Source organism: Neomonachus schauinslandi, chromosome 10 (assembly GCF_002201575.2).
Source record: "Neomonachus schauinslandi chromosome 10, ASM220157v2, whole genome shotgun sequence".
Taxonomy (NCBI): Eukaryota; Metazoa; Chordata; class Mammalia; order Carnivora; family Phocidae; genus Neomonachus; species Neomonachus schauinslandi.
In genome coordinates this window covers 4820717-4828995 of record NC_058412.1, presented here as the reverse complement: position 1 = coordinate 4828995, position 8279 = coordinate 4820717, and the positions used below count along the sequence as shown (strand labels likewise).

Sequence of the window (8279 nt, the reverse complement as noted above, 5' to 3'; positions counted from 1 at the left end):
ATCCATCCATCTATCCATCCATCCATCTATATATCATCCATCCATCCTCGCATCCATCTATCCGTCCATATATGCACCCATCCACCAATACTCCCTTCCCTTCACTTCCTGCCCCTCACTCCCCGTGCCCTTTCTTTCATTTCTTTTTCTTCCTTTCCCTTTCTTCCCCCATCCTTCTATCTAAGCACCCAAACCACCATCCATTTATACATCCAGTTAAGCACCAAGCCTCCCCTGAGCCAGACACTGTACTAGCTATTACAAATACAGAGACACATCAGATCATGGATCCTAGAGCACCCAGTTCGCTGGGAAGAGACTGAGATTTAACCAACTGCCAATACGTTTTACAGAAACTGCCATCACGTTCCAAGTATAAAGGGAACCCAAGGGTCAGACATCTGCTAAGAGGAAGGAGGACTGAGATTACAAAGATGAGGAGGTGGTTAGTGCCCCGGAAAGACTAGGCTAGGGCATTCCAGATGGGAGAACAGAGAGACTCAGGCACAGAGCATTAGGGAGGAAGCAGACCCGTGTCCTTTCCTGATTTAAAACCCAGGACTGCTTTTAAAACTGTTACACGTTTTGACTTTGTTTTATAACACATGCTTACGCCCAGGTGTAAGTAAATGTAGACATGTTGTCAGCGAAGTCGGGCAGTGTGGCTGGTCAAAAGAGCAGGGTGTCTCCTCTTTGACAGCCTCCTGCCCCGGCGGCACGCATTCCCAGGCGGAGGGCAGCCCCAGCTGCAGTCTGCGGACAGAGTCAGACCGCCACCTAGTGTTCGCAATGATAAATATGTGACGCGTTCCTGTCGCCCTGCGCCCCATCTTTCTCAAATATAAAATAAACAAATGAGGTACAAGATCTCTAAGGGCCGTTATCAGCTCTGAAGCATGAAACCAGGCTAGGGCACCCCAGATGTGTGAAAGAAAGTACACCTTCACTTAGATCTCCGCCTGAAAACGATCGTATACACACTGCCCTGCATTTATAAATCACGCTGCCAACGCTGGGAACCTGTGTTTCCCACCCAGGCGGCTAACTCCGTTTGTCTGAACATAATGTCGATGGTGGAATTACGGGACGTGAAATCAGATCAGGCTTTGTTAAAAGCATGTGCTCACTGATACTTCAGAATACATGAAAACGCCAGAAAGGGGTTATTTCAAGGGCCCTCGCACAATCGCTACCACTCGGAACACACGGTCAGTCCCAAAGAAGCCAGGGGCTCTTTGCAGTCAAAAACATACCAAGATCCTTGACCAAATGTTCCCATTCTTGGCCAATAACACACCTTCATTTTCATCCTCTCTTGCCTCTTACTCTGCATGCCATTTCGTAAGCAAGGTCACCAATCTCTTGCCGACTGGATGGAGGATGAGGATGTTGCCAGAAGGAAAGCAGCCAATGGTAAAGAACGAGATAGGAAGCAAATATCACAAAACAAAAACAACCGGGGAGTGAGCGTGTTACAAACGTGTGTCATGCACTGGATCATACACTGCAGGACACACACATACACTGCAGGACGGGTCAGCAGGTCCAGGCTCCGAGGGAATCACGGTGGGATGCCGCACTGTTCATACTGGCTGTCTCTGAGATTCCAAGGCCCGGCTGACCGCTCAGGCTGAGCCTCTCAAACGCAGACTGCAGCTTCAGAGTAGAACACAGGTTCTCTGACCACGCGCAGCCCCCTGCATCTCCCATAATAAACATGCAACAGATGTTCAGGAGCACAGAAACCGGTACGCTCTGAATCCTCTCCTCCGGAGAGTTCTACAGGCCATACCCCAGTGCTGGGGAACAATAAGCCAAAATCAAAGGTACGTAAGGTGAATGCACGGAGCGTCTTTAATTCACTGACGCTTGGCATATGCACATGGCATCGGTGCCTGCCGAGCATGGGCTAGATGCGGCAGACGCTGGGACGGTGACGGGGGTGAGGGCCGAGGGCTGTGGCCGCTCACAGGTCTCTTCCCAACTCCCCCTGCAGGGACATCACGGTGGCAGCCTGAAATAGCCACCGGTGCGTGTTTACAGCACAGGAAGCAGCTGACACGGCAAGCGTGCAGATTGGGGCGTCCCCTGCCCGGGAGCCAGCAGTTAAATACCGACTATGGCACCGCTGCGGGTCTGCGCTTGCGGCGAGGGATTCCACGAGCTCAGAGTGCCAGCAGTGAGCCGAGGCTACAGTGATGCCCACTAGGGGACAGGTCACGCCTCTCTCCCGCCCGCCTTTGGTAATAGCTCCTCTTTCCTCTGTTTAGTGACTATTTGCTGCTCTGAAGTCATGAGGTTCTGCCTCTGTTCTCTGGAAGAACGGGTTCTGGTGGAGGGCTGGCAGACACCAGTCATGACCAAGGGGTGAAAACAGCCCAGACACAGATGCGAGATGCAGAAAACAGGGGCTGGGAAGCTCGGGGGGCTTCCCCGGGGAGGCAGCAGCTCCAGCCGGCAGAGGAGCTGAGGCGGCAGAGAATCTCAGTCCAGCTGGAAGACACTCTAGTGGACTAGAGGGAACACAGATAACCAGACGTGTGCAGGCAGGACGTCGGGGCGGAGTCCGGCAGAGCCAGAACAGGGAGCCCGGGATCACCGCTCAGAAGCTTAGCATTCGTCTTGTTGAGAAACCAAGGACAGGTGAGTTCCAGGGGCTTTGTGGAGGACGGGTCCACAGGAGGGAAGATGGAGCCAGGAGCCCCTTGTAGGACTCCTACCAGGACAGGCAGTGGGAGGGAGGAGGACGACTGCGAGAAGAGGCTCAGACCAGAAGGATGTTCAGAAAGCAAAATCAGCAAGACTCGAAGGGATCCAAGAACCCTGCACTCAGTTTTGGCTTGAGGGGATGGACATGCCATCTTGGTAATAAGAGAAGAACGATGAGTTCCATTTGGATGTTCTGAGTTTGAGCAACCCACGGGCACCCACGTGAAGCTTTCTATGAGGCAGTAGGTACATGAATCTTGAGTTCTGGGGAGAAGCCAGCAGATTTCAGGACCATCGGCACACAGATGTTCAAGCAAGTGACTGCTTCCCAGGGGGGGAGCACAGATTGAGGAAAGCAACCGAATTAAGCCATCCCACCATCTGTGTGCAGAAGAGAAGGCCATCTCGAAGGCACTTACCAGCTCAGGCCACCATAACCAAGCACCACAGATGGGGCCCAAACACGGGACCTCTGTCTTTTCACGGTCCTTGGGGGCGAGAGTCTGAGACCACGGTGCATCCTCACACAGCTGTCCCTCTGTGCTTTTCTGTGTCCTAATCTCTTCTTAGAAGGACACCAGTCACACTGATCAGGGCCCACCCAACAGCCCCACTGTCACTTAATTACCTCTCTGAGGGACCTACTCCCAGATACGGTCATGTTCTGAGGCAATGGGCTTCGGACTGCAAGACGTGAATTCTGAGGGGCCCCAATTCAGCCCCTAACAAAGGAGGACACTGGGGAGAAGTGTCAGGATTGTAGAATTTTAGTATATATGCTGCCCAAGTGAGCACAGGTTTGTAGGAGAGTCAGGAAAAGCTGAGTGTCAGGGAAGCCCCCAGGTGGAGTGGAGAGGGAGGGAGGGCTGATGCAGGCATCAGTGGGACGGACACATGGATTCACAGCACCCCTCTCCAGGGGACTCGGATCCCACCGCGCTGGTTCTGGGTGGCCCCCAACGGGCTGCCTGCATCCTCTAGATGGGCCTCTCCTCGATTCCGTCTATTCCTCTCCAGGCTCCAGAGGGCTCTGGGGCACCCACGTTCCACCTCCGCACCACGGGTGCTCTGGGGACTCCCACAGCAAGGTGCCTGCAAAACGGGCCGTGAGTTCCACGGGGCGGAGGGCCGGCCACGGCCAGGCAAAGGAACGCATTTCCAAGAGTGCCGGACAGTGGTGCTGCCTGAGGGGAAGCAGGAAGGGGAGCGAGCCTGGGAGTGGGGTTTAGGGCACACAGAGGAGACACACTGGCTGCAGCGGAGTGAGCCCGGGAGGAAGTGGGGGGCCCAGGTCACCCCGGCCTTTTGTCTGAGTGACATGGAGGCTGGAGAGGCCTGTCCCGAAATGAGGGGGATGTGGAGGACGAAGGGATCTCAAGGGAAAATCTAAGTTCCGCTTGTACATGGTCGGACACCCACACGGGGAGCCGAGGGGGCCACGTGGTCACGGGGGGGCCGGGAGCACACAAGGAGGGCTCCCCCGTCGCTGGGGTCACAAGGGCTGGTGCCACCTCCCCAAAAACAGAATAATAAGTCATTTTTGACCCTACATTACAGTCCACTCCAATGTTCTCGTCTCACCAGTGCAAAATCTGCGGCCAAAAAGTGATGCCAACGGTCTTGAGATGGCTTAAGACCGAAGGCACGAGGCATCCTGGGTAAGTACAAGGGGCGACTCACACCCATTTCACTGAGCTCAGTGAAAAATACCCTAGGACAGCTCCCTGCACGAGGCCTCCGGTACAGGGGTGTCTGCGGATCGCACTTCCGCCCTCCAGCCTGGCCCCGGCCGGTGTTCGTGGGCACAGCTCCACACACATGTGTGAAGACAGAGACCGGTAATCCACTGGCTACCTTAAATGCCATCCTTTGGCTAAAAGTGAGCTCCCCCTTCACTGGGAGGGGGGCCCGAGGATCCCCTGCTCAGAAGAGAAGGCAGAGTCAGTGAGGAGAAGACCCTCCCGTCAGGCACTGACGTCCTCAGGAAAGAGATGTATCCAGTGTGGAGCCAACACACCTTCCATCTGACGTACGATGGCCGCCCTCCGGGCCAGCACCAGAAACAGGGCCAACAGTTCACGGCAACCGTGCTGAAAGGGACGAGCAAGGGGCAGATGAAGAGCAGGGCCATGAGCGTCTCGTGCTCACATCTAGGATTCTGTGGCTGATGGTAAGTAGGACATCTCCCCACACCCTGCAGCCAGAGCCTTCCAAACCACCCTGCGACTGCCCCTTCCTGTTTGCAAGAGCACCGTTTCAGCACAAGACTGTTAACAATGCCACCCGGGACAGAATGGAATTGTACAAAACCTTTACATGACAAAGACACATCTTTTCTGCTCACGGCATGACACCTCGTGAAAAAACTCCATTTGACAGGGTTTTAGGTAGAATGTATTTGGCATGTAATATTTTTACTCCCACAAAAATATTGAGAGCCGCCTACAATGATCACAAGAAAGCGCACTAAAATTCTCAAAAACATCTCTTAAAACAATTTCACCTAAATTCCTATCTAAAAGCCGGAAAGCTAAGGAGCAGGAACTTTGTATAGTCAACAAATCATATGGGACGAGCAATCACAACCCCTAAAAATGGGGAGTCACAGGCCACCGAATTCAGGGACAAGTCTGGGGCACCGCTGAGGTGTGCATTGGACCAGGCCCCGAGCGGCACAGAGAGAAGACTTTCCCCAAGGAGCTGATGAAGCCGACACTCGGCAGAAGCTCCGGGCAATGGCACCATGTGTGCCCCAGGGCAGACACAACTGCTCCGGGTCCAGAGTCCACTTTTCTTAACAGGAGCTTTTTTGTGTCCCCTAAAGAGGGGACAAGTCACATCACCTCCCAACTACACCAACGGTTCGTTCTCTGAATGGTCACAAACCAACTCCCTGTCCCCCCACCCCCCAGGCGCCATCATGCTTCCCCAGGAGCACAGCCTGGACACGAGCCGCTCCATGGGATTTGCGGAGAACAGGGGCCAGCCAGACCGGCCCCTTTCCTTCCTGTCCCACCCAAAGAAAAACGTAGCTGAAGGAGCAAGGACACAGGTCCCTCCAGAGGGAGGCTGTGAACCCGTCATGAGAAAGCCAAACCCATCGCTCCTGCTTTCATCCAAGTTTCTTCCCAGAGCATACGTCTGGTTCAGGCCTGGGCCAGGGTCCCAGGGGTCACAAAGATGCAAAACAAGTCCCTGCTATAGAGGACAGTCTGTCTCTCCCAAGAGATAAGACACATGCTCAAGAGGGGAAAACAGGAGGGAGTCACAGTAAGGGACTGGTGCTGAAAGAAATGCATAGAGCCCGGGTGAGGGAGGGGGGCTCTGGTGACAGGCGGGATGGGGGTTTCACGAAGGACATCGCCCTGGACCAGGCTGTAGCCAAAGAGTGTAGCATGTCCGTGCACTGAGCTGGGACAAGCGGAGGAAAGGGCAGGAGGACACCAGGGCCTGGTAGAGGTGGGGAGAGGGAAGCCTGGCAGGACCACGGTCCCGAAGGCCGGTGAGTGCAGAGCAAGAAGGAGTCGCCTGCCAGGCCCTGGAACCAGCCATTCTGGGGTGTGAGGGCATGGATCTGCCCCCCACCCCGGGTGTTTCTCAAACGCTCACCAGACAGTTTAGGCATGAACTGATGGGAAACAGTAAAGCCCGTATTTCGGCTTCAGCAGCTGTGCACCAAACACAAAGTGAGACTCCCGTCCCAGGATCAGTAACAAGCCAGCGGAGAAGCAAACCCCAAGCAGGAGCCCGCCTGACCGGGAAGGGAACGGACGGCCCTAACTGATCCAAAGGCAGGAGGCGCGGGATGGGAGGGCGGTGTCAGGGTCCAGGCCGATGCTGCCCCGAAGGACAAGCCACGGGAGCAGAAGTGCCTTCCAGAGGAGGGTCTCCTCCAGCTTGGGGGGCGGGGGTGGTGGTCCTCATTGTCAGAATGGAAGGCTTGGAACAGCAGAGCCTTCCAGGGTCTGCTCAGGAACGTCTGCTCAAGCGAGGCTCTGCCGCCGCACCCCGTGTCCCTCAGCAAGTCCCAAGCGACAGGCCTCCGCGTCCCCGCTTCATACTTCCCACGCTCTGCTGCTTTTGTGACTGCCTGCACTTTCGTTTCAATGCTGGTCCGCTCACATTTTACCATTTTCCCCAAATCTAACACTAACTCGTGGACAGCCTCCACAGCTCTACCTACAGCCCTGTATGTCCTGGGAGCACCTCACACCACAGAGAGGCAGATGCCTGTGGGAACCTACACCCCGCGTCCCCGCCGCCAGGGACGGCCGGGGACAGCCAGGGGGGCCCCAGGGCCTCAGAGCTGCACTCAGAAGCCAGAAAGAGGGGACAGAAACGTGTTCCAGGCTCCTTCCCAAGCAAAAGCGCGTGGCACGGACCCTTGCGTCCTGGTTTCCGTATTTCTCGATGCCGTGAATGCCTGTTACAAGGACCTCAGTGCGGCCCAGGATCCCCCAGGCACACGCAACTCACTCAACTGAATAAACAGGCACAGGGGACAAGGTGTGACCGCCCAGGCTAGGGTCAAAGGGTGACACAGTTTCTACCCTGCCCGGGCGCTCACCTGGGGAGCTCACGCTCGCCACCAGCCGCCCTGGGGTTCGGCAGCTCAGGCCACGTGGAGACACGCCGTGAAGGAGTTCCGGACTGAGCTCCAGCTGAGGCCCCAGCCCACGGCTGTGTCCACGTCCCCATGACACTGACAGCATTTCTGCCCCCCTAATGCCAAGTGAGGCCTTGTTCACACAGCACACTCGTAAACAAAGTAAACGTGAGGATACGAAGCCGATGCATCTGGGGAGGCTTGTCACACGCAAACACCACCTTTGGGCAAAGTCACCTTCCCTCCGCTGGTCCTCATGCCCGACATAGAAAAGACCAGAGCGGAACAATGTGATCGCCGAGTCCTCACCCTGCTCGGATTTCCAGTGATTCCGTACGGATGCACACGAAGCTTCCACTCACGGGGTGGCTCCGCGAAGGCAGTGTGCCCAGACCAATGCACGCTCATCCCCGTAGACTCAAAGGAAAAAGCAGTGAAGGAGGAACACGGCTTCACTACGGTTCCCCTTACTGCATGGGGGTGAGGGTGTGGACATTGTCATGGGTACAACTGTGACCCCGAACATGCTGGCCTGACCCCCAGTACTGCAGAATGTGAGCTTATTTGGAAATGGGATCTTTTTGGAGGTCATCATGTTAAAATGAGGTTATTAGGGTGCAGCCTAGTCCAATATGACTGGTGCCCTTATCAGAAGGGAAATCGGGCCTCAGATACAGAGCGGCACAAAGAACAGATGGCCTCCGCCTGACTGTCCCCCTCCGCCTGACTGTCCCCCTCCGCCTGACTGTCCCCCCCGGCTGCCTGACTCTCTCCCCCTCTGCCTGTCTCCCCCTGCCTGTCTCCCCTGCTGCCTGACTCTCTCCCCTCTGCCTGTCTGCCCCTCCGCCTGACTGTCCCCCCCGGCTGCCTAACTCTCTCCCCTCTGCCTCTCCCCTCTGCCTGACTCTCTCCCCCTCTGCCTATCTCCCCCTGCCTGTCTCCCCTGCTGCCTGTCTGTCCCCCG

General features: G+C 55.9%; 1 protein-coding gene across 1 annotated transcript in view; it reads right to left on the bottom strand.

Moving 5' to 3' along the window:
• Positions 1-8279, bottom strand: part of RNF144A (ring finger protein 144A) — a 41320-nt gene that overhangs the window by 383 nt on the left and 32658 nt on the right. The window lies entirely within an intron of this gene.